Below are 26,938 nucleotides of genomic sequence, written 5' to 3'. Positions count from 1 at the left end.
AGCCACGTTCCGCCCTTTGAAATAGTCATATCCAGTTTTAAATCTACCGTTTCTTTTGGAATAATTGCTTTTTTAAACAATAACACAACATGCATATAATTTCCTTAAGCTGGAATATTTCCTGATTTATTTGAAAATGCTAAGCTTATAACGGTATCATGGTAGGTGGATTTCACTAAGCTATTATTAACATCAAAGGATGACTTATAGCTCACATGGAGGGATCCAGTGCAAAGCTACCGATAAGTTACCTTATTGTGTCTAGAATTAGCACGAGATAAGGTACTTACTCTAAGATAAGGTACTTACTCGTAATATTTTTCATAAATTAGGAAACTGTCTAGAACTTTCAATAAATTATGTTGTAAAATTTTACTATCGTAACCCTTTTCTAAAACCATTTTTTTCGATTCATTTGAGATTGTTTAGAATTTAATCAACATTTGAAGACAGTATTGATACTTAATAAGTAATTAAGGCATATTTTACACTAAATTACACACATACGTGTACTAATTATGGTATCTCCAGAGGTATATTTAGGTTTTTTGAAAATTTGAATTTTTAATGTCTCCCATCTCCAAGAAATAATGGAAAAGACAGATTTAAACAAAAACAGCTCAAACGAGTGTGATAAAAAGTTAGTGTACTGTTTTATTTTAAACTCTTCGTACAACCCAAAATTCAAGAAAAAGTACACTTCAAAAGTTATCGTAATTTTTGTGATTCACCTATAAAATATACTCCCCCACTTTACCCATAACAAGAGGTTTTAACAAACTAATGGGAAAAGTATGGAGTTTGCTGATGCCATTTATTTTTTCAAATACATAAACATGACTCGTGAAAAAATAGTACAACTTAAAATAAAAAAGTAAACTTTAAAACTTTAAACATTTATTGTATTCTTTGCGATTTGCCATCCTTAACCGATTATAAGAGGTTTTAACAAACATATAGGAGAGAGTATGAAGTTTGCTGATACCATTTATTTATCAAATACATAAACGTGACTCAAAAGCTAACCTTAACTGTAATAGTTCACAACAAATGTTTCACACCTCGCAGTGTGCCAAGGCTGTGCTTTATGGCCCGCTAATAGATGATATTGATTACTAAACCCCGCGGGGCCCGACCGCAACGTGATGGGGCCCCAGTTGTGGGGCCCGGGGCCCTGCAACGACCATACCGAGGTCGCGGAGGTGATTGAGTTTTGAAACATATTGGATATCACACCTCGCTAATGCATGTTTATCACAGGTTTTACGGCGAAACTAGAGCAATTTTGAAACATTATGTCTCCATTCCGATTTAGATTTCTCACCCAGGTAAGTAGTAGGTATTATAATATGGTAAACGTGGGTTGGAAATGTTATGGTTAACCACAAAATATTTGGGTCATGTGAAGTAAATTCGATTAGTTTCCTTTTAGAATTCTCGAAGTTAATTTCATTAGATCGTATGTTTGTGAAATATTGATTTAAATTCATTTGTTTTTGTTTGGTTATGTGTATATCTACGCATATGAAATTGTGTATTTTATGTAAGGTATTTTTTTCTAACAAAAAGGTTCAAACCCTGGTTTTGTTACAATTTACATTAATATTTTTGTTAGGTCCAATTTCTAAGTCTGGAAACAATCTTGCTTGAAATCAAACCAGCGACTTTCATATTTGAAGGCGAGTTAAACTACTCATCTAGCCTGTACTCGTGTTAAGGAACCACCTCAGGCATCCACAATCATTACTTGTTGCAGATTCGGAATTTACAAAATCAATACGAAAAATGCAAAAACATTTATAAATAGCATATGTACCTAGGAACGAAAATGAGATTTTGCTGGGTCGAGATGGCTTTTAAGTTCGAGACGAAGTCAAGAACTTAAAACGATGGAGAGATGCAAAACCATTTCGGTCCGTGGTACGAACGCTATTTTTCACCACTATACCCTATTACCACCATTCACCACAATAATAATTTACCCTAACAGTCAACACAACTACAATTTTAAGGTTATGTGAAGAAATAATTTGAGGAATCAGCAAAAATAATAATAAACAGTCGCTAGGCAGCGGGGACAAAAAAAGTCTATTGCAATGCTATAGATACAGCTTGTGTATTTAATACACAATTGTTTTAAGCTTATAAGCGAACAGTTGATGATGCAGCCCAAAATCACGGTGACAGCTGGCATGACCAGCAAAACGTAGCTTTCAGCCACCAATTAACGTATGTAAAACAGCTAAAAACATCATAGTGTGGTGAAAAATACTTACAGTACTTGATAAGATTGTACATGATGTCGAAAATCGTATGTATTTAAAATGAAATAAATCACGCAACTTACGTTGGCAAATATATACTCAACCACAAACAATTGAAACGTATGAACTTTACACTAGAAGCAGTCTGCTTCCAGTCTTGCTCACGGTTATGTACGCGCGTGTAATTAATAAGCCTGTCTTGAATCGTTTTTGTATTTTTTGTGTCACGAGTAAAAAATGAATGCAACTTATTTTGACACCAGTGGATCCTTCTGTTAACCTGACCATGAGGCGAAGTTATAAAAACCGCCGAAACATATGTGGCATAAAACATAACACAGTTCATGTTAAACATTGTCCGACAAAGTAAGTTCAACCATTATTTGCCCTAAACAAATTCAGCTACAAATTTATTTGTGCAAAAGCAGCATCGCACTACAGTATCAACTTTCACCGGATATTTATAAAAGAAAGCCGGAAGGTCTGCGGTTCTCCGCAGGTCAAAGTTTGTCACCGACTTCGCTTTCATTAGAAGATACTCGGTATTATGTAACAAAACAAAAGCGCGGGAGAAGCGATATCAGTGACAATTTAACGTAGAAAACAAGGTAAACATAGGGTCATGTGGGTATTAAAAGTTTTAACTTGAATAAAAAGAGTTAGAACAATTTTAAATATGGAGTTAAGTACGTATTGTTAGCTTATATCACGAAAATTAGAACAGACACGAAATAATAAGCTGCATAGGATGACATCACGGGCCCGAAAGTAAAAACTTATTATCTAGGTTACGTACCTCATAATCAATAAAATAAAAAATAAACTTATTATGTAGATGGAAGCTTCAAAAGCGTACGAACTGCTGTTACGGTTATTAGTAAATGATTTGTGCTACTGAAATAATTTTTGTATGTTCATGAAGTTTCTGTTATGATATTCATGGCTGATACCATCTGGCACAAGAGTATGCTATCAATTATCAATTGAGATGGCTACGCTAGGTGCGAATTTTACGCCAATTGTGGAGGATGATTATAGAATGGATTGAAATCTGTGAACATAAGTTCAGCTGTTTCATCAGACAGGTGAATTGGTTTGAAGCCCAATGATCAGGAACAGCTGTGTCCAATTTCTAACCATCAAAAAGCTACTGACTTTTCTCAGGATCGATCCGGCAACCTTTTGATTCTTATGCAATGTTTTAATGACATTTTCTGTTCAATTACCTTATTGATAGTATTTGATGGATGAATCATCGTACAAAAGGCCAAAGTAAAAATACACAAGGCTTTTTTGTTTTAAAATAATTTGGAACCACATAATTAATTAAAATAATTTTTAAAAATTCCTACTATTTCAGGGGTCAATGATATTGATAAGCATTTGCTCTCCTAAAACCAAACATTAAAGTTTATCGTAATGTAACAGATATGAATAGAGCTAAAAAATATATATGAATAAAATTCGAATTTGCCATTTAAAACCCTTTAAAAGAAGACACTATTCAATGATAAATAATAAATACGATAAAAATTTGAGAATATCCCCTGGAAATACAATTTTAAGCTAAAACTATAGTTATTTAAAATCGCATCTCTTTGTAAAACGATAAATTTGTAGGTAGCCTATACAGTAAAATGTGTCTCTCTCACATAATAATACATGGGAACCCATTACAATGTTAATGGCTAGACGTATTTTAACATTGCAATTTGTTACTTCACAACTAAATTTAAACTAGAATTTAGGAATGCTCGAGAGAATTCAAATTACGTTACCAGCAGAGTCATTACTCCCCATTACTATTACTCTGAGCAATTTACGGAAGTAATGCCTAAAGCTAAACTATTTTGTAGTTTCTCAGATAATATAGCTTGCCTTGACATCTTTATTACTTTGAGGACATTGCAATGGACAATTTAAATATAATGTCTATAATTTGCATACGATGGTTGTTTCAAACGCCCTCTGGCAGTTGAAAGAGATATTTCGTTTTGTGTGACTTGGTTGAAACAATGAGCTACACAAAATTAACCAAAAAACTTTAAAATTACGTCAACTCTCAGACGTAACGGAAACACGTAACGGAAATCTTTTCCCACAAAATATTTGAGTAATTAACTGAAAATTATGCATAGTTTTTAGTACGGGTATCAACCTGTAATATTGACAATCCAACAAGTGTAATTCAGAAAACAGAAACACTACCAATCCAGAAAAAATTGAATAATGGAAATTTGTAAAATTATTGTTAGATAAAAAAATCACTGTTTCCATTTAAAACTATTTTATGAGGAAATAAATGCATTTCAAATGCAAAGATTAAAAAAGGAAAAGTAAATAATCCCTATTTATAAAACAGCGAAATATTTCTAATTAATACAAAGATTAAAGTATTTTGATCTACGTTTATATCCTCGATAAATGAAAATATGCAATTGATTCGCATTTCTTACACAAAATAGCAGCCATTTACCCATTACCCAACATTTAATAGTACTCAATACACACTGTATCATATAACACAATTAATTTTACTTACATCAGTTAGGGAGAAAATACGTTTTATCATTGACTGTACACATAATTGACTTCCGTAATGTAAAAAAATTGAAGCCAGAAAAACGTGGTGCAATCTATTGAGATGGTCTACCAACTAATGACAATATTCTGTGTCAAGTGATAAATCAATCATGTTTTATCAAATTACTAAAACAGTCCTCGAATATTTGATTACACTAACTCAGAAACTGCATAACCAATCACAGTGTAATAATAAAATTGTATTTCTCTTAGGAATATTTAAACGAACATTGCAAAAAACTTTTAACGCAACACAGTTAAAAAATATTTAAACCGCATAACAAAAAGATCTCAAACAATGTTTCCTTTTAACCTTTGCAACAGCAAATGAAATATCCCGCGTATTGTGGAACACCGCATACAAACATTGTAATCAGATTATGCTTACATTGTTGTCTCCAACGTTGTCGTCTTCAACATTCGTATCCTAAATGTTCATTGTTGTATGTGTGTGACAACACAGAATACTGGGTTGATTGTTGTTGATATGCTTAAACATTTTGATACGTGGACAGAAACATTATTAACCTCAAATCAGCTTAGTTATATCGAAATGGAAATTCAATGGCATAAGACAAGAGCCCAGACAATATAATACTTTAATGGTTTCTGTGGCAAGAGGGTTAAATGTTGGTATAGAAGATGGGTTCTGTTCACAATCTGGACTTAACTTTCTATTTATCCTTTTTTTAATTTGTTGTCCGAAAATGATCACATTTTTAAGATAATGTTTTTATTAAAGAATTAATTGTAAAAAAAGTAATTAAGTGATTTTGTGGCCATCGGTTAAGAAAAATGCTTTTAGCGAAGTTCCCTAAAGGGAATAAGTAATTACCGTAGGACTATGGTAGACCTACATTCGGGACCGATACACTATTCCTTTTTTATGTAACCAGACACGAAAAACAATTTTCGTTGCAATAACAAACAAATTTGTTTATTGAAGCGATTGTGCAGGGTTAAAGGTTACGGAGAAAATTGAAAAGATAAACTGCAAATTTAAAATCGTCATGTTATTCTTACGGGAAAAAAGAACCTGTTTTAGTTTGCTTGTTTTTTATGTTAACCGAATTTGGCATTTATTTTTTTGATCTTAAGCTAGTAAATTTACAAAAAAAAAAATAATTTATTAGCTTTTTCGTAGCAGCAAACCCAATATTCATTTAACTTAATTTATTTTAAGTGAATAATTGTGACAAGGTTAAGGAAGAATTTTAGTGAAATATAATCGGGCAAATAGAAATTCGCATAGTTTGCATGTTTGCTTTGGCGGGGGTATCAAAAATATTTCTTGCGTGATATATGAAACACAATTAGTAATTATTATTGGAACTTTGATTAACTTTTACAAAAAAATCCATAGTTTTACTGCACATCTACAATCCTAAAATCCGAAAACAAAAGATCCATTAAAGCTTAGGTACATAAGAGCAGACACATAAACAAGAATTATGACAACAAAAAGGGACAATCTTCCTGAGAACAATGTGGCCCTACACACGTTGTCTTTGTCATGTTGATATATTGTATTGTACTTGGAGTATACACTAGGCATCTTGGTGACCCTACACACGTTGTCTTTGTCATGTTGATATATTGTATTGTACTTGGAGTATACAATAGGCATCTTGGTGACCCGGACTGCAGCAGTCGCTTGGAATGTGGGTTCCCGTTGTTGTAGAATTTGTCTAGCAATATATTTTTTTAATAGCTACAATATCGCAAAAAGCAAGGTGTGATATTAATATTTAATTGGAATCAATAAACGTGCAAATAAAACCTTTGTTTATCTTGGTGGCAATTTAGGAAACAATTCCAATATTTGGGGAGTGAGATCAAATAAATTAATTTTAATCGACTTGCGATATTCGATTAATGGAAACCATGATTAAATATTCGTCAAAAGTTAATACCAAAATAACCCCGATTTTAAACCATTCAACTAACAAAAACATTTTTTTCCAACTAAAAAACTTGACGAATACGTACACGTTTTTCAGGCCCCCACATAAATGTTCACAGGGCATCTTAACATCCAATGTTAAATATGCAGTACAAGGTTCTTATATTATGAAACATAACCAATATTTTTTCAACCAACTATTCTTTCGTCTAAATGATAGGGATAGTCTAGTGGTACAGCACGATGTTTCGGGTTTAAGTCCTACCAATCACTAATGGTTTTTATTCAAGTGATAATGCCACGACTAGGTGTAAAACGATTCCGGACTTGATCCTAGCAAACTAGGATGTAAACGTGTGATATAAGAAAAAAAACACATATTCTTTCACCATCTCATTACTATATTCATGCCTTTAATTGGAATTGCAACCATACGAATATAGGTATTTTAAGCCAAGTATGAATAGAGTAGTATGAATGATTGTAGGATAAATGTGACCATCCATTTAGTCTTTTTAGTGACTATGAACCGACATGTTCCTTACAGGACTGTTAATTTTGAATCCAAACCCTATTTTTCCTTGTAATTTACGAATTTGTCTAATTATCAGGATAGTACTGCGGATAGTCGTAGTACTCACTAGTCTTTAATCCACACCAGGGAGTATCAGATCCACACAAACTAGCAATAAATATTAAATATCCACAATTTGTGACCTCCAAGTAGGTAGATTACAGGACATCACGGTCCCAGTCTACTGTCATCTACCAAACGACACTAGCTCTACCTTGCGAGAGAAACAACAACCACAGGAAGCAATGAAAACATCTACAGTAGAAAGGAAATCTCACCGAACTGTTTCTGTCGTACACTTGTTTCCTCTTCCTACAAAAGATGTAATTCTCCTTAGACCTTAAAACTATCGTCATAACCCAGAACATATTTTTTGTTCTTAAATACTATATACATAAAATTTGGTGTCAAGTAACAATTTAATTCAGTATACGTAGGAGATAGTATAGGTTTAAATATTTGGTTTAAGTGTTAATTATACGTATTTAAATCTATTTTCTGTAAATAGTTACACAAAATGTTTCAATAATGAGACTTTACCTGGTAGAAACACCAAGAGTTTGTATTTTTAGTAGTAGGGTACTTTTATCTATTGAAAACAATAGTTTACGGTAAAATCTGTTGATAAAAAATAAAACAATAAACTGAAGACTTAAAAGCATTTATCTTAATACCATGATCAGCAAATAAACAAAAGTACGTAGTAGGCTAGAATCTACATATTTTTCACACCAAACAATAAAACAGTTTGTGAATATATAACTGATAACCTTCACGGATTAGTATTTTTATCGAAGGTTTGGAATTAAATAATACTTTATCCATACAATATGCACATGAGAATAAAATTAAAGAATAAAAAAATAAATACCAAGAAACGTTTGAAAATTGCTTTCATAAGCAACCCTTAGACAGTATTGGGAAATTATAATGTCTTTTGCTGAATTAACATTCCTTTATAATAAAACGCGGTCCTGTAGTTGTAAGGCCTAGTCAGCTGTACTGAGTATTTTAATATCACAGTCTGGCCAAGGCAGATATTGTATTTACGGTGGTCCACAGAAGTCAATACGGTGCTCTATATTGGTGCTGGCTGAGGCTGTATCAGCAATCAGGTTATATGGGACTTTAAAACTAAACCCAGAACTTTTTTATTTCACAGTATTTTTAACACGTATGCTTTTTTGCACCACAAGTTTTTTTGACGAACCAAATAGTTATAATTTACAATCTGTCCAATACTTTGTGCGGACTTGACAATAAAAAGAAGTACATTCTCTAAAACTTAAATAATTCGATTCAATTAATGTTCCATAGATTAACCATAATCGTTAGGTTGTGTTTAACTTTATCTATTTAAAGTGATCTTAACATTTTATTATAAAGTTAAATCATCGATGTATACAAAATCAAAGGAGAGCGATATAAGAATAGTTACGGATATAATTCAAGCCTTATGTCTTATAAAAACAAATTCACTCAAAATATTTCTTTAAATCATGCGTTTGGAGACTAACTTAAGAAATATTTGAATTATCATTCTCAACATCGTTACTTTTTTCCCTAGATAAAAAGGACATGTAAAAGTTAAACATTTGTGATAAAAGTTAAAAGTTTTTAAATTTTTTCTTACATTTTTTTCTAACGTTATGAAGATGCTTGATAAAAAAAATCATAGACCTGAAAAACTTCATGCACGCCTCGATCGTAAAAGTCATGGAAAATATTCTAATTTGTTTCACAGCCATGTTTCAATCTAATATTGCATTACAATCTGTCATGTCATGATACTGGGTTGTACGCACATTCCAGTTACAACACGTCTATACAATACTGTGTCAAGAGTAGAACCAGGAAGTCAGCTGTTCACGAATGTTGCATCAACAATCAATCAATAGTTTGATGCAACATGAGGCGTCCTGCTCGTCTTGACTCATTCAAGTGCATACAGGAAGAGTGGAGAGAAGTTTTAACGTGTCAAATTGATTTTGAGAACTTTCTAATGTTTATAAGTTGATATTAGTTCATTTAAATGTATTTTGTTAATATCTAGAATACGTTTTAAGATATAAGATATCGTTTTGGACTGAATAATCAAACTAAGCTTCAAATTTGATTAAAACATACGTGAAAATAGCTTACTTTATCAGTGTTCACCTATAACTTTATTATAAACAAGAATGTACTTAAAGGTAGAATTGCATATAAGATTCCAATTTACAAAAAATATATCAATAGGAAAGATAAATATTAAAACAATATAATGATTAGTTAAAACGAAATATTTTCAACAGATATTTTTTTAATATGTAGCTAGCATATAGATCAATAAAAGAATCAATCTTGGAAATGATTCAACCATTATAAAACCTACGTAAAAACTGGATTGCGTCAATGTTTACTTATAAATTTGCTATAGTTTGAAAAATAATAAATACAAAGGCAGTTATACATTGTAGGTTTGCATACTAAAGGTAAATATTAAAACAATATAAAGATTCATTACAACAAAATATTTTCAACAGATATTTGGTAAATATCTAGATGAAATCAAATATCTAGGGTAAAATAAATAAATAAATAAATAATCAAACATTATAAAACATACTATAACATTAGTTTAGATAATCACCTATTACTCAGCTGATTTAATAAATAGTAATAATTGTTTTCACATTATATTTTTCCATAAAAATTCCATTTTCCGAAGGATATCAATAGTTTAGCCAAATATTGAAACAATAATTATTCATTAAAACCATCAAAAATACTCAGTATATGTATCAATATTTTTACGAAACAAGAATGTTTCTTTCTACTAGATCCTATTGGCATTAATTATATTTCCCAAAAATATTCATATAAAAATTGTTCATTGTATAGCTTTTCTTCACTAGGGTGAAAAGTATATACAAGTGTCTGACGATGTAAAATTTGGTATTTATTAAAGGCATTGGAAATAAATGTTAATTATAGTATTTATTTATATCCTTTTTAATTCAAAATTTAAAGCTAAATCTGAGAAATTAATTAATCAAGATAATTTCTAATATAAATTTAGTTTTAGACTTTCCACGCAAACATTAAACATGAAACATGCACAGTCAACTTCACAAACATTCCTAATGTTTCCCTCACCGACAACAAAGTAGACAGAGTTATGTCACCAACTACTGTACTTCCCGGCAAAGTTTCTTATGGAGCAATAAAACTTGAAATGAAGTTCCCGCCATCGTCAGCTGTGAATGTATCATTTGTAAACTGCAACATTGTATCAAGGACAGCTGTTTATGTCCTTTGCAATTAGACTAAGTGCATCTGTACTGGACTGTCCTTAGTAGTTTCCTTTCGAATCAGACCAGTCTCAAGGTCTAGCAGGTTCACTTGATTTTTAATTGCTTAAATCATAGGTGTGAAATATATCTGAGTCCTTTTTTGTTCAGAGTTGCAACCGGATGAACATTTGGCAAGTCCTGAACTACTATGTCATACTTACCTGGCTTCTTGGACAAGGTTGCCATGCGTAATAGTGCTAAGGTTGATATGCGTCATTTTTAAAGTGACGCAATCGAAAATTTGATTCATGTTTGCTTAGAAAATGATTCAGAGGGAACTTTCAAACCATTGTATCTAGTTTGGTCTTTTGTGAATTCTCAACCGGGGACAGAAATTGAGTTTGCTGGGAAGTGTTCAACATGTATTTAATCACATGTTTATTCATTCATTTATGTGTGTCTATTTCATTAGCATCTTTTTACGTTTTTTACAAGGGAACGGTCCAAACCCTGGTCTTGTTACTTTCTAACGTTGACTATTTGTTACATAGCATCTTTAATTTATAGCCCAATGACAAATTGTATCTGAAACTAGTAACAATCTTGCAGGGAATTGAACCAGCGACCTTCAAATTTGAAGGCGAGCATTGAAACACTTGGATCCCAAACAATTTGCTTGTACTTGATTCGCCTATAAGTCTGATGATGATTGGAGTGTCCAATCGAAATCGATTACCACTACCGTGTACTTACCGTTTTCTTAAAACAATATTGGTGTTAGTTTCAAGTGCTTTGTGGTATTTTGTACTTTTCGTGAAATCTACAACACGGAAACTGCTGATTAAGAAGCTATTTATTAAATAAGTAACAATGAAATAAAATTCTGTGCTGAAATAATTATCGCTGCAAAACTCGTTTCAAATACGGCTTGACGAACTCCGTATGGAATTAACTCCAATTAATAGTTGGCGGGCGTGTATTAAGGTAGGGTAGAAACTAATTAATTGAACGATTGCGAAAATACCGCTCCTCTGATAGAATAGTAGACAGTACTCGACCAAATTAATCATTTGTTAGTTCCGAATGCAACCAATTTTCCTGCAGTGAAAGAAACGATTCGTAATCCAATTAAAAGCAGCTCGACCGTTTCCAGTTTAAATGTTATTGCTTCAGACACCAATTAATAGAGTTCGTGCCGAACGGTGGCGAGGGACCAGATAACCACAACATGACCGCTCCGATCACAGAACGTGTGTTGTGGTTACCTGTGACGCAATGTAACCTGTTACCGATAAGTCACAGGTACACTTTGGTATGTTGCACATGCAGTTCTTGATTTTAAGAGATAACCACTACTCAACCGCTCCGGTCAAGTGTGACGAAATGGTACCTGTTACCGGTAAGTCACAGGTACAGTTTGATAGATTCTACTTGCAGATCTTGCTTGTGAGAAATAACCTCAACCCCGTGCAGAGAACGTGTGTTGTAGTTACCCGTGACGAATAGGTACCTGTTACCGGTAAGTCACAGGTACAGTTTGATAGATTCAACTTGCAGATCTTGCTTGTAAGAAATAACCTCCGCCCCGTGCAGAGAACGTGTAATGTAGTTACCCGTGACGAAATAGATACCTGTTACCGGTAAGTAACAGATACAGTTATTGCACTTGCAGCTTTTGCTTCTCACATATTATTACAACATCGTTTCGATCACAGAATGGGTTAACTCTTGACACAGCGTACATTTTTATGAGTTAGTAACTGATATCATTTGATTAGAAGAGGCAGTTTTAACAAATTGCGTTCTGAAGAAACAAATGTCATAACCTGATCCAAATGCTTGTTTGAACTTGAAAACTAAGAGAATATACTACTAGACTGCGTTCAGCTATTTTTGAGTTATAAGTAGTAAATAGCTATACATATTATAGCATGAAAATATTATTATAGCAAATCAAACCATTTTCAGAATAGTTTTTAAATGTATACACTGTTCACTCCCTTAAAGAAATTAAATTGTATTCACTAACACAACACACACCGTATAAAAAAAACCAACTACTTAAACAATTTTTCCCAGTATTTCATAATCTTCAACAAGAATCATATAATTTATTCAAAAAAGGTTATATAATTTTCGAATTATACTATATAAGCTTCATCTGCAATTCAGAGGTTGGCAGCACTGTTTGCATAAGGTGATCTTAGGCTGTTGTGTTGGTATTACTGCGCCGTAATGCCTACATAATGAACCTAGTGGTAGCCTTTGTTTACAGATTTGCTAGGGATGCGAATAAGATTGTTTGCTATGATTCTGTCGTAAGCGAACTTTGTTGAGGTGATTCGGTAGGAAAGATAAATCACTAAAAACCCAGAAAATGTGTAGTTTTTTTCGTAAAAACAAAAATATATATTGTTAATTTATGGACTTTAATAATTTTTATTGTTTTAAGGGTGAAAATTTTATTTTTATGCATTGATTCATAGAAATAATTCTACCGTTATTTCAACATACATTTAAAAAAATCCCTTTGAGACAAACAAACTAAGCCAAGGCCTTTGAAGACAGTAAAAAGGTAATAAATCTTAGGGTTGCTGCCATATATGGGGTTTTTTAAGCAAATCTTACACACAGGAAATATATGACAATATTTAGGTATGGAATGGTTATAATTCTAGCTTGCTTCACCGGCTCAATCCTTAGAAAAGTGGCTTTTTGATGGTTCGAAACTGGACCCAGCTTCCCTTAATCAACAAATGTTCCGGATTCAGAAGGTAGTTTTGGTCATTTAAAAAGGTACATAGTTCATGTCACTCCTTTCTCCACTCACCCTACATTAATATTTAGGTTTAATATTAACACATGGTTTACGTCCCTATCTCAATAGGCAATATAATGTCAATTTTTGTCCTAAGACGCTAGGCTCTGTCCTAGGATTGTTTTTCACAAAAATTCAGCCTAGGTCTAGAAGGGTTGTGGCATTATCACTAAGATAAAACACATTAGTGATTGGCAGGATTTGAACCCGAAAACTCAGTACCCGAAGTCCTGGATTCTACTACACCTATAATGCCACAATTTTCCTGTAGTATTTTGGTATACTTCACCCTAGTAATCTTTTGTTGCAGGTTAAATTTTCAATACAAGTGAAGTATTTATAAATTACCATCCCATTATTGTTAAACAGGTTTGTAGAAGCACAATCTCAGCAAAGCTTGGGCAGAGCCTCAATTTTAAACTTAAGCCTTGTTTATAATACAACTAGCAGTAGGGCTTATATATGGAAAGTGAGGCTTACTGTAAAGGTTGAACAGAGGAAATTTACGAAACTAAGATTAAGATGTTCTTGATAATGAGAGTAAATAAAGTAACATACTACTTAATATTCTCTTTTAAAACTCAAGTAGGGTCAACCGGGGCTAATATGAACAAAAAAAGTAAACTTTTGACATTAACTCAAAAATGGTAAATGACAGAAGAAAAGAAAAAATAGTAGTGTATACAGCTCTTTTAGCTGAATCTATTTATTTACTAACAAAAACCATAAATGTAACCATTATTAAAAAAAAAAATTAAAAACCACTGTTCACATTAGCCCCACTAAAAGGGGCTAATGTGAACAGCCCATGGGGCTAATGTGAACACTCTTAATAACTCTGTTATTTACAACACTAGGCATATGTGGGGGCTGTTGTGAACAAGCCTAGGGTCTAGTCTACCAGTTGCAATAAGTCTCAATATTTTATCTTAAATAGTTTTTGAGATATGAAGGTATCTTTGGAGAGCCGCGGGTCGCCCTACGGTAACCCTTTTTTTTAAACCATTTATAAATATTATACAGGGCTAATAATAAGATATAAACAAGAAAAAAATTATCTGTCAACATACCTGAGTATTTATTAAAAATTTCTTCCACATACAAATTGTTTAAAGCACTTAAAAAAACAATAGCCTAATTTAAGACAATGCAAATTGTTCGTTTAGGCAAATGACACTTTATTGCACTTTTAGGCCTATTAGGTAAATATAAAAATGTGGGCTAGGCCTATTCAACACCTTAACTGTTGTCTTTGTAAAATTAAAACTGTTTTATCACTGTAAGGCCTTCAAAGAAGTTTATTGAGGAACTTACGCCTCAAAAACTTCGACAATTTTGTCGAAGACATAGTTATGTCTATCACTGGTTCCACATACATTAGGGACTGGAAGTTTCCCCAAAATGTCAGTGGTAGAAACAATAAATATATCATCTTCTTTTTTCAGGAATGATTTTTTTTCCTCATCACAGGATTTAAATCCCATCACTTCGATCTCCCCGTCAGCCAGTGTTTTTAACACTGTAGCGTCATAGCGGAAGGTGGTACTGTTCACAATAGCCCCCATTCACTGTTCACATTAGCCCCCCAACTTTGAAAGCTTATAACTTTGGCTATTATTAATATATTTTAACTTTGGGAAAAGAAAAATAATCCCCAATTCTTATTTAACAAAATTCAGGCTTAAGATTATTCCTACAACCAATGTAAAAATTGTTATAACAAAAGTTTTCACTTTGCGCGGAAAAGTTTTTTGGGCGGAAAAAAGTGTTTTAACAAAGAATTTTTTTAAAGTACCTAAAAGTCAAATTTGAAGTTTTCTCATTATGGACACAAAAAATACAATAAATTTCCTTTCTAATTATATTTTTTTCATGATTAAAAATCCCAGATAAATGACTTTTTAAGTCATTGTTCATATTAGCCCCAATATTTTGGTGTGTTCATAATTAGCCCCGGTTGACCCTATATACAATATCGTATTCATTTGGTTTAACCAAACTTACCTATAGTTGAAGCACACCGTTCCAATTTCTATCTGAAAAATAAAAATCTAAAGTTAGTTTATTAATATTATAATATAATTCAATACCCCGCAGCAAAAATGCTGACTAAGCGAATTTCCATTTGCCTGATTGGATTTACACTAAAATGTTTCCTTAAAAATACAGTATCACATTTATTGCCTATTTAAATATACAGTAATCAGTTTGACGAGTACTAGGGTTTGCTGCAAAGGGGGGTTAAATGTTTTGTTTTAATGTTAATAGTTTAGTAAGAAATAAATGCATAAATAACTAGCAACTATTTTAATAACTAGACACAGAGCCCGTTGTGGTTACAACCACAGTATTATATTGTCTGTGGTTACAAAGGTCTCGGGAAAATAATGGATTGTCGTTTTTAGACGTCCATTTTGGATTTTTGGGGGGGTTAAAATTTGAAAATGGGGTTTTTACGAATTTCGCCGTTAATGTAAGATCCCATACTACAATACTATTAAATTTAAAGTCTCTAGCACGTTTCTAAATGGTTCAGATGAGCGTACAAATGTCGGCATTTTTCAATGTTATTTCCCATAGGAATAACATGGGGGGAATTCTAAAATTAGGGGTGGTTAAAGTAAAAAAAACTTTTTAGGATTTTCCCGGGGGTTTGGGACTAAGACCTACAATCGTGCCATACTTCAAATCTCTAGCTATTCTAGAAGTGGGTCTCAAAATATGTTCATAAACAAACTAAAAAATTTTACTTATTCTCCATAAGAATAACATGGGAATTTTACATGGAATTTTCTCCGTAAACATTAGGCGCATAATAACGCTTTATACTAAATTTCCAGGAAGTGTATGTACTTAAGAATGATTTTATAAACGAATACTTCATCATCAAGGTTATTTGTTGCTAGCTTAGTTGATGAATTTATTAAAAGGTTTTTATACATTAGAGCTAAATTTTTTTTAATTTTGTAGGCTATTATTCATTAAGTTTTCTGATTAAGGGTTTATTTAAGGAAAGTATTTAAAGAATGCGATGTGACAAGGTATAAACTTTGTATTTTTGAAATATCTTACAAACGAGGAAAAAATAACAGAGCTGCCCTAAGGTCTACAATAAGGGTGGCAATATTATTTTAACACTACACTGAAACATCTGACATTATCAGCATTTTACGTTTATATCTCTAGAGTACTTTGTTTTATATAACCTCAGCCTGTTATGGTCTGAGACAAGAGGAAAGGCTACTTTACATCCTTCATAAAGGGGCAGGTTTTACATGATTCGTAAGAGACACATTTTGTGGGTCGATTTTTAAAGATTAAAGCACATTTTGCGGTATTTAGTTGATGGAAGAGTTTTTATTGTTTAAACATTTTCCCAAAAGTACCACAATAAAATTGTTGAATACTAGAGTCAGTCTTTTGGTATTCTTAGAGCTAATGACAATGTCTTTCCTTAAAATAATTTAATTGTATTTGACCAAAGTTCAATTAATCGTAATCCTAGTTTCCTATGTTGAGAATACTACTTACTAATTATTTATAAATATTAATATATCCACAATAGGAATACGTTATTAAGACCAATCAACAATCTTTGGTTGATTTTGAGACAAAGAAGCTTCATTGAATATTTACTTTAATATTAAACTTTAAACAATTTCTCATATTGTTTGGAAAGTAGTTATAATAACTATAATTCTCCTCAACAAAAGTATATTTAGTTTAGTTAAATAAATTATTAAACCTTGTTTCCCATGAAAATCCTATTTTAAGTACTTATATTATTTCGGAACTATAGCGGGAAATTTATTTCATCAGAAATGTAAGCAATACATACAAAAACGAAAGGTACAACTTTCACTAAAATAGGTACGCTTTGTTTAAGAAAATACGAAGGGTTTTCTACGTAGAACTTATAACTCAACGTGGATGTTACTTTTGACATTTTAGATACCCCAATACATAGTTTTAATGAAGAAGGAACACATTTCAAAATTTCGAACGAAACTTACAAAACTAATTTTAAATTAAATCCACCTGAGTCTTATGCTAAACACTTACTTAACAGTTTATTTCTAAGATGAAATATGTGACGATACTCCACTACCTTGAGAAACATCAAGACTTGAGGTTTATAACAGAGCGGTGATAACCAAGACATTAGTGGATGCAAACTTTTCATCGTCCATAACCTTTTATTTGAGGCCTTCGTTTATTTGCTCACCTCAGATGCAAGTTTTATGTTTACTAAAAAGTTTACAACCACGTGTAGATATTACAACATACTTATTGGCCTTTAGTGTGTTTGAACTAGTTAAATTAGTTAACATTATTGAATACTATTAATATATAGATATATATTGCGAGATTGGATTTTTGTAGCTAGGAGTATACAAATGCTGAGATCGTGTTACTTATGTAAATAATAAACAATATGGTGATAACAAAATGATTTATGGATCAATTTAGTATTTTGTCACACATATTTTTGTTGGATCAAAATACTATCAACCAAGGCAAAACTCATTTGAAAGCGTATATGTGATAGCATAGAGGTTAACTGCAAGAAAGGGCCATGAGGTCCTAAGTTCGCCTCAACAAAAAACATATCGGATGGTTTTCAATCGAACGATATGAAAGAATGAAATATTATAAATAGTTAAACAAAATGTAGTCATCCCTTATGTAAGTTATATTACACAAACATAATACAATATAAGAAAAGAAATCATCAAAATTTACTTCAAATGTAAATATAAAAAAAAAAAAAAAAAAAAACAAGTAAAATGAACGTAGTGTTTTTAATGCTTAGTTGGTAAACTGTAATTTTATTTCTGTCTACACGAAATTTATTCCAAAAATTCCCTCCTATCACATTTAACATTTTTTTCATTGCAAATCGTTTTGACTAGAAAAATACTGTTGGTTATAAGGCTTGCTGGTCCTTATGACAATCAAAAAGACACTCCTAAGCCGATATCGAGTCTAAAACGCAGTCTGGACTTATTGGTGATGTCCCATACCGTCGTCCTCCGCAGTTCGTCCACCTCTTGACCCTAGGACACTGACCCATGGTGTGGGCTGCGCCCCGATGGCTCATAATATACCTTGGTGACACCTTAGCTACCCAGTATAAACCACCACGGTAAACATGAACTCTATATAACTTGAGGTTATTATCCATAAACAACTGAAGGTTGAGGTTATCGTTCTTTGAACCGGTTACTTTGGATGTTCCGCGTGGTACGGTTGGAAGTAATAGGATTACAGATTTGAGTTACAAAGCTTGAAGTAATCTTGTAGTAAATCACTGGTATTACGTAATGAGGCAACAGTAGAGGAAATATTGGGTGTCGATTGTCTTGGTTGTCCTCTTGAAGGTAATTTGTCTTGATTTGGTCGTGTGCAATAACGATCTAATTTTGGACTGTAAAATCTATCTGTTGACAAGAAAACGAGCAAAGACTGAAGGAATATAAAAGGACCGTGACGATGACTTAGAATTTTAATAGTCCAAATCTTGTTTACGAGGTAAAAAGAATAATGCAAATACCCCTTGGCCTATCAAAGATCATGTTTAAAAAGTTATAAGGTGAATATAACTACTACTTTACAAAAGATTAAATCGGTTAGTTGTAAATATATGGCATGATTGATTCACTTAATCAATTAGGTTACATTTAAAGGAAAAATTAAATTTTGACAAACTATTCTGACTCTTTATTACAATTTTTCTGTGATTAAACATACAACTGAAAGATCGAAACTTATTTCAATGATGGCGAAGCCTAAAATTGTATTAACTTTTTAATTACATTCGTCAACGCTTTAGATGACACCTAAATAGAAAAATAAAGTAGAGCAAAAGAAAAAGAGGTGTTACAGAGAAATCCTTTAATGTATTATTGACAAAAAAAATTGGAATAAACTTAAACAAAAGTACTACAAAATTTGAATTTTAAGATTCAAACTCTTTATACAACCGTTCAAAATAATTTGTTCGCAATAAAATATTAACTGTTCTATTTCATATATTTTTAATTACCTTTCATATCTACTCACATATCTTTTAACGACTTTGAAACATACAAAACTGTCTTTAACTCCTTGTCTAACAAATTTTTGCAACTTTGCTTAAGATTCATCTTTGAGTTGATTCTATTGTGTTTCTTCCTGTCTACTTGTTTACGTTTAATATATTTTAAGATAGTATTCAAAGGCTAAATTTATAATCTTACATCACATCTTAAATTGTGCGAAAATTTTTAAATTCAAACGCCATTATTACACACATTATTCCAAGCTGGTCCACCATATCGGGATGGCTCGACAACAGCCTTCCAAGCGTTGTCTTGTCTTTATACGGAACCGCTGACCCTCACCTTATATACTGCAGTGTTGTGTTGTAGATAAAAGGTCGAAACATAGCAAATCACGTTCACTTTGCTCGTTTTGTTTTTGTTAGAATAACGATGGAGCACATTTGCAAATCCTTGTTAGAAAAATAAAGGTTAGCTAAGTTATTTTGTCTCGATAGATGAATTAGAACACTTTGCAGAAGTTTCATTGTCATAAATAGTTTTTGAGAACTAACTCAAGGCATTCAATATACCTACTGTATATCACATTACAATGTTTTAATATAGCTTTCCATTAATTGTGAAAACATACAAGATTGCAATATTATTGGGTATTTGATATTTTCTATGTTTATATACTTTTCTACATGTGCTATACTTCTTAGCATTCAATTTTGCTATGTAAAATTATTTCTTTGAAATCATTATTATTATTGGTTGGTAATCTGAGTGGTTATAATTCTCGCCTGACAATCAAAGGTTTGCGGATCAATCCTGGGAAATGTTGGTAGGTTTTTGAGGATTTCTAAACTGAATCCAAATCTGTTCCTGATCATTGAACTTAAAATAAACTATCATGGCTAAAGTAACGGCTGATCCCAGTAACAGATGATCTAAATAACAGCTGATCCAAATAACAGCTGATCCCATTAATAAAGCATCGTCTCACTTCATTAAATACTCATCTTTCACTCATGTTTGGGTTTAAATACGTACCAAGGCATCCACATCTCAACTGATAATTCATTCAATAGTTTTTTTACAAATTCTTCTTTTAAAAGGATGTGTAAAAACTCAAAATATACCAATGTATACAATTACCCATAAAGTCTACATGACTGTGATGGTCTTCAAAGATATGTCATAGCTTTCTGGGTAGTCAAGTAGGTTATAGTGTTCGCTTACAAATCTGAAGGTCGCTAGTTCGATTCCAGTCCGATTGTTCGATTGTTTCCGACCCAGATGCTATTTCCCATTGGGCTATCAATTAATTATGCTTTCTTAACACAGGTTGACGTTGCAAGACTAGGGTTTGGACCGTTCCCGTACAAAAAACGTTTAAATTCCACTTAGACAAAAAATGTCTAAAGGCATCGTAGCCACAACAATGACAAGGGTCGACTGCGGTTGCCTTTTTGCATCATGTGTTATAAAAACCGTTAAAGTAGCGGGAGTGGAGAGAGTAGAAAAGAAAGTGATGTCTGGCAATTGAGGGAGCCACGGTCAAAGTCAGCAAAACCGGTCTGTACGTTACCTCACAAACTAGTCTGCGGAAAACAGTGCTATGCGTCATCAGAATGCGATTTGAGAAATCTAATATCTCTTGTTTTATGTATGGCTTGAAACAAATTGGAAACATGCTGTTTGTGTTTCGGCAATAAGTGAAGAATTTGGTTACGCTGTAGGTTAACATGAGCGTAAACGAATAAAACTTCTAGAGTTAGTTAATACTTGGCTATTTTTAAAAAACTAAAACACTATTTTTATTAAACAGCCTGCATGCAGATTGTGCTGTGTATACGTTTCATACACAATATGTGATCATACATTTGCGTCCTGAGTTAGGGCTGGATACAAAATTACAAAAGGCTATTACTACATGCTTTGCAGCATAGAAAATAAAAAAATAGTTCACTTTATCCACCTTCACATTGTAAGGAGAAATTATTGTGTTCCAATTTTAACGAAATTAGGTACTTCATAGTATCTCCAGGCATTTCATTTTTTCGTAATTTTCCCACAAAACCCATAAAATGACCGGAAATTCGGATTTTCACAATATCGTCCCGAACAATTCCAATTAAAATTGAGTATTGTGATCCTTTGAGCCCTAAACAAAACTAAACAACTCCCAATACTTTAAATATTACAGTTTAAAAGCTATTGCAAATATTTTGGTTTTCCCATAAAATACCATGGTTACCCTAAACTCTTAGGCCTACTCATTAGGGTTTTTGACAATGAGAGAAAGTATGTGTCAGATTGCTGATTCCGTTTATTTTCCAAGAGGGTGATGAAAACAAAACAATGTCATATATTCTGAAACTACCATCCTAACAACAAGGATCACACCACAAGGATGCTTCATATCATCAAGTAACCTTTTGTGTCCTTCACTCAGATTCTGACGAGTGACATGAGAGTGACGGAGTGACAGCTTGTTAATTCTCAAGAGTGTAAGTTGAAGAAGATTGATACACTTAATCAGGCAACAAGAGGGTTCTAATTCGTTGATGGAGTGGTGAGAATGTTTTCATTACGATCAATAGGTAATCTATGGATACGTGGTCATTCTGGTTGTATAACCAAGCAGACGTAGATTTCCATTGAGGTGTTTGTAAGGTCATAGGAATAGGTTGAGTGCATCTTAGATTTAGGTTAACGTATTTAGGTTAATTAATTGTACATGATTTCCATGATAGTTGGAAAGTTCATCGGATAGTTAATTTTTCTCTATCTCATGATATTAGAGATTTTATTTTAAGACTCATTTTATTAACTATTTTTTTTAAGTAATAAGTTATTATGCTTTGTATTATGCAACCTGTCTCTTTTATCTCCTTGTCTACTTGGGGACTGGCCAAAAGTTTTAGGTCCGGGCCAGACCCAATTAGACCTATGGTCAGGAGACAGGTTTCATCAGACAGACTATAGTGATTTCCACTCATTCACCTGACAAAGCAGTTACTAAGAAATGATACTTCGCTCTATGTAACGGCATTATGTTAATTTCATCCAGGTTTTTTTTTATCTTTGTGACATCTTTTAGCCTTTATATTACCTTCACATAAAAGTCTGTGACGCACCAAAAGAGCAATGGAAAAATAAATTACTAAACTGAAACTGATACATTTTAAATGTCAACACCTAGACTCGAACCTAAAACTTCGATTTATCGGGGTTAGGTTACATTGTTTGTTACATTGTTATACGTTAGGTTAGGTTAGTGTGTTTTACTACTAACTGAACCACCGACTCACCAAAAAATTTGATAACCTTTCTATAAGACTACACTACCACCACAAATATGACTTAGGGAACGAGTTAATCAATGTAACTGCGCTGGACTTTAGGCCCTGAGGTTCCAGGTTAAAATCCTGCCGACCATATAAAAGGGTTTATCATGCCGAAAGGCCTAGATAAAATTAACATGATAAAATTTCGAGCTGAAGAATTTCGTCCTAGAACAAAAACACGACAGCGAGTAATTTTCAAAACGTTATCTCCATACTTTACCAGTTTAAAATGTATCGTAACAGTACTAAAGACAAAATTTTTTATGTAAAATGATTTTACGACCAAAGATGCTTGTGGGCAAGTGAAAGTACACGTGTCAGTAAAATCTCCCTACACATACCTTCCTAACACCTCGGGACGGTCATTATATCAGAAACGTTTGATCTTGATGTAAATCAATCCTGGGTCCATCCCTCTAATACACACCTTAACCGACAAATACGACCGCCCAGTGCGGCAAGATGATCTATTCACGGTTTCGTAAGTGTTTTGTGAGATTAATTTAGAGCGGTTGTTTAATTTAATTGCATGTTGAAGATGCTTCTGAAACCAGCTATTATGGTTACGCAACGTAATAGAGGCTATTGTTAACATGTTATTGATGTCTACTTAAGGCTTTCTAACACTTATCAGTTGTATTCGATTTGTTATGAAATTACACCTGTAAATCATAATAGTTTTGTACCAGTAAAACGTCCGAAAAAAATGTGAAGTTTTCAAATTTTTCCAAAATATTTTTGTAAGATCATTATCGTTTTTAGGCAAGAAGTTGAAACACTTTATAAAAACATTAGTCCAGTCAACCAGAACACATTTTTACATCAAGACCAGACAGACGAGCTAATTTTTCATAGTGCTCTTTTAAAATAATTTATATGATAAACCTAGTAGATAAATTTTGTTCAGTACGATTATTTTATGTGCTACCCAATTCTATATATAATATAAGTGCTTATAGATAATTTTTCATACAGCAAGAACAATTTTTACTTTTTTAAAAGTAGATTTCGTTAAACAAGTGTTTTTAGCGGGATTCAGATAAACAATTATGGCATTTTAAGTGCTTTCAACATTCTAAAATGGTATTAAATATTCAATAATAGATTTGAAGGACGAGTATTAATGATATTACGAAAACTCGTAACTATCATTTTAAAACATCGGTTGTTACAGATATTTTATCTAAACAATTTTCTAAATTACACTAGCAAAGCTCAACCATTCAAGAGAATATTTCACAATCTTTGTCTCGTAAATTGGTCCGAGCGAGGTGGAGGTGGAATTCAGAGTCAATAAAAAACTAAATTAAAATGTTTTGTCTGCGAGTCGACTGACGGCAACAGCTTCCAAATCCAATCCTGTCCATGAAGTCAATCCAATCTCTTGCTCTTTGAGTCACCCACCGCTCTGACTTTAATTACTATTTTACATTTCCTAAAAGATTATTTTAAATGATTTAAAACCAAAATGACCAACGAATCATTTACTTCCGTTATTTAAAGTTCAAAATTAATCGACTTACTGTAATAAATACTTCACCAGATGTTATAACTGCTGTACAAAATGTTACGTTGAAAAATAAGTGAGATATATCATTTGAGATAGGGGCCTAAATACGTCACCTAGGTGCGTATTTGAACCCAAATATGAGTGAAGGATGAGTGTAGAATGGAGTGAGATGATATTTGTAGCTTTTTTACTAACTAACATCAGCAATTTCAATGCAGCTGGGTTCAAAAAGTCATCAAAAGCTAATGACTTTTCTCAGGACTTTATACCCTATAACCACTCAGCTACCCAGCCAGTTTCATTTTATTGTGATTCATTGTTTGTTAAGTGATTCATTATGTTTGGTAGATTTTTTCATAATTTCTTAACAAGATGGCTTAGGTTCCCTTACTTTGGTTCAACTTTAATACACATAAAATTATGAAACTATTTTAAATACAATTATTCCGTTTCAAAAGCTAGTATACATTATCCTTCTTTATATGTAATTTGGTACAAAATACATACTCAACAGTAAACACTCCTTACAGTTAAAACCAAACACACAAACTTGAACCCAAATTAGGTTAAGCCAGCAGTTTCCCTCCCAAGCGGTATTAAAAGCTGGAAACTTCTACAGCATTTAACATAACCTCAAATGATCTAAATAAAGTGACATTACGAAAGGCAATTTGCGTGGCCGCGTAGTCACGATGTTTTTGGATAATAAGCCGCGTTGCATCATGGGAACACGGTTGAGTCACAGGTCACAGTCACATGGTAATCTATATGTGACGTCACGGGTGTGACACGGTGTCTCACCGTGTATTGCCGCAGTCCGTGGCAACGCTTTGTCACAATAGGGGCAAGGTCTTCCGTGACTTATGGAAAATACGTGGAGTGTATTGTAACAATGTTTGGAAATATTGGAAGAAATCAATATTGAACAAACTCCGAGGAATAAAGCGTGATGTGGAAAAGGTGGGTGAAGTGAAATTTGAAGAGAGTAGATGTGGATTTTTTATATGTAGGATAAGGTAAATGATATTTGACTTATTGGTCTGTTTCTTAAATAAATCGGATAGATTCTAAAGGATTAAAGATTAATTCAGTGGCTATAGGGGCTTTAACCAATAGGGTGGACCCTGGAAAATAAAATTATATAAACATACATTTCGATATAAAACCAACAAAGGTTTTTGGACACATTTCTTGATGTAAAAAATTACATTAGATATTCACCAATCAGCTTTAAAAATACAAATTTCCTACTAACTGCCTCTGGACTTAGTAGTACCTCTTCTTGGGGATGTGCATCACTTAACATGGTAATTTTAGCATGACTCAAAATCCCATCAATTTCACCATATATTCATTCACTACTTTAGTGCATAGCGTTCAATCATTCAACGGAACATTAGCTATAACAATATGCATGGGAAATTCAAACTTAAAATATCGCCACTTTTTACATTTTTTTGGGGAGAACGTTAAAGGTTGTGGTACGATTCAATTGTCATTTAGTCGTTTGACACAAATAACCATTTGTGGTTTTGTGGTGAGACAATTTCGAACGTCTGCTGGTTTCTGTTTATCAGTTGCTAGCTAGTTCAGCCTTACTTTTATAAACTAAACCCTTATGTTGTGAATACTGTTTAGCAGCCCCTAATTTTTCGGGCGGATTTTATATTTTGAAGACACATATTTCATTACTATTTTCGCTTTTCCATACAATTTAAGTCCAGTAAAACTACCTCCGTACTCGTTTGCTTTGTTTGCAAATTGGCTAAGATAATTTACTGCTAAATCAACAAGAGATTGTTCTAAAGCTCTAAACGTCCAACAATACAATGACCTGATTGTTGTGTTGATTTACAATGTTACAGAATACTACTCGCCGTACTTTCAGGTAAGCTTAATCTTCATCATACCAAATTACAAGTACCAAAACACTGTTTAAGTTGAATACTAATTAAAAAAAAATGGCATCCCCATTTTCTTTTCTAGATTGCCGATCGGCTGATATGCATTGTTGCATAATTATCAATAAATTGTTATTGAGAATTATTTAAGAAAAAAAACTCAACATGGTGTTTTACATGTAAACTGTATGTTTGTTAAAGAATAAATTAGTAAATCATTGGTTTTTGCTGAGAAAGGTTTGTAAATATAGTGTTAAGTGTGATTGAAGTTGGGATTACAATAAATAAACCATTTATAGACTTAGACAACATTTAAGGAAACTGAATCTGTAAGAAGAAAGCTAGGCCTACGATACATTCTCTATTTAAATTTTCAAATACATCATGTTGAGTCTTTTTTACAATTAATTCCATTTAACGCTAAACCATGTGGGAAACTCAACAATGCATATCAGCTGATCGGCAATGAAGTAAAGAATACACGGGTACCAAAGGATTGGAATGTTTTGATCTTAAACAGTGTCTCTTGGTACTTGTAATTTGGGTTGCGTTAAAAACACCCTGTAAATTAAAGTTTTAACTAGAAAAATTATTATTTTGTAGGAGTTATAGGAAAAATGAAACTATTTTACCAGTGTAACAGACCATTACTAGTCCAGTGCAGTTAGACAAAAAATGACCTTGACCCGGACAAAATTGATAACAGGCTGAAAATTGGTGGAAACGTTCAGAAC

At 32.7% G+C, this 26,938-nt stretch overlaps 1 protein-coding gene across 3 annotated transcripts in view; it reads right to left on the bottom strand.

The window, feature by feature from the left end:
* The window catches only part of LOC128981942 (probable serine/threonine-protein kinase kinX), a 173,497-nt gene that overhangs the window by 65,795 nt on the left and 80,764 nt on the right, over window positions 1-26,938 (bottom strand). For all 3 annotated transcript variants that reach the window (XM_054400939.1, XM_054400941.1, XM_054400940.1), the window contains exon 2: window positions 15,422-15,453. The gene's annotated coding sequence lies outside the window, so the exon portion shown is untranslated. The remainder of the gene's footprint in view (window positions 1-15,421; window positions 15,454-26,938) is intronic.

This window comes from Macrosteles quadrilineatus, unplaced genomic scaffold (genome assembly GCF_028750875.1).
Source record: "Macrosteles quadrilineatus isolate MER2022 unplaced genomic scaffold, UCM_ALF_1.0 Scaffold_59__1_contigs__length_746527, whole genome shotgun sequence".
In the NCBI taxonomy this organism is placed as follows: domain Eukaryota; kingdom Metazoa; phylum Arthropoda; class Insecta; order Hemiptera; family Cicadellidae; genus Macrosteles; species Macrosteles quadrilineatus.
Note: the sequence above shows the minus strand (reverse complement) of the source record. Positions and strands in the feature narration are given on the sequence as shown.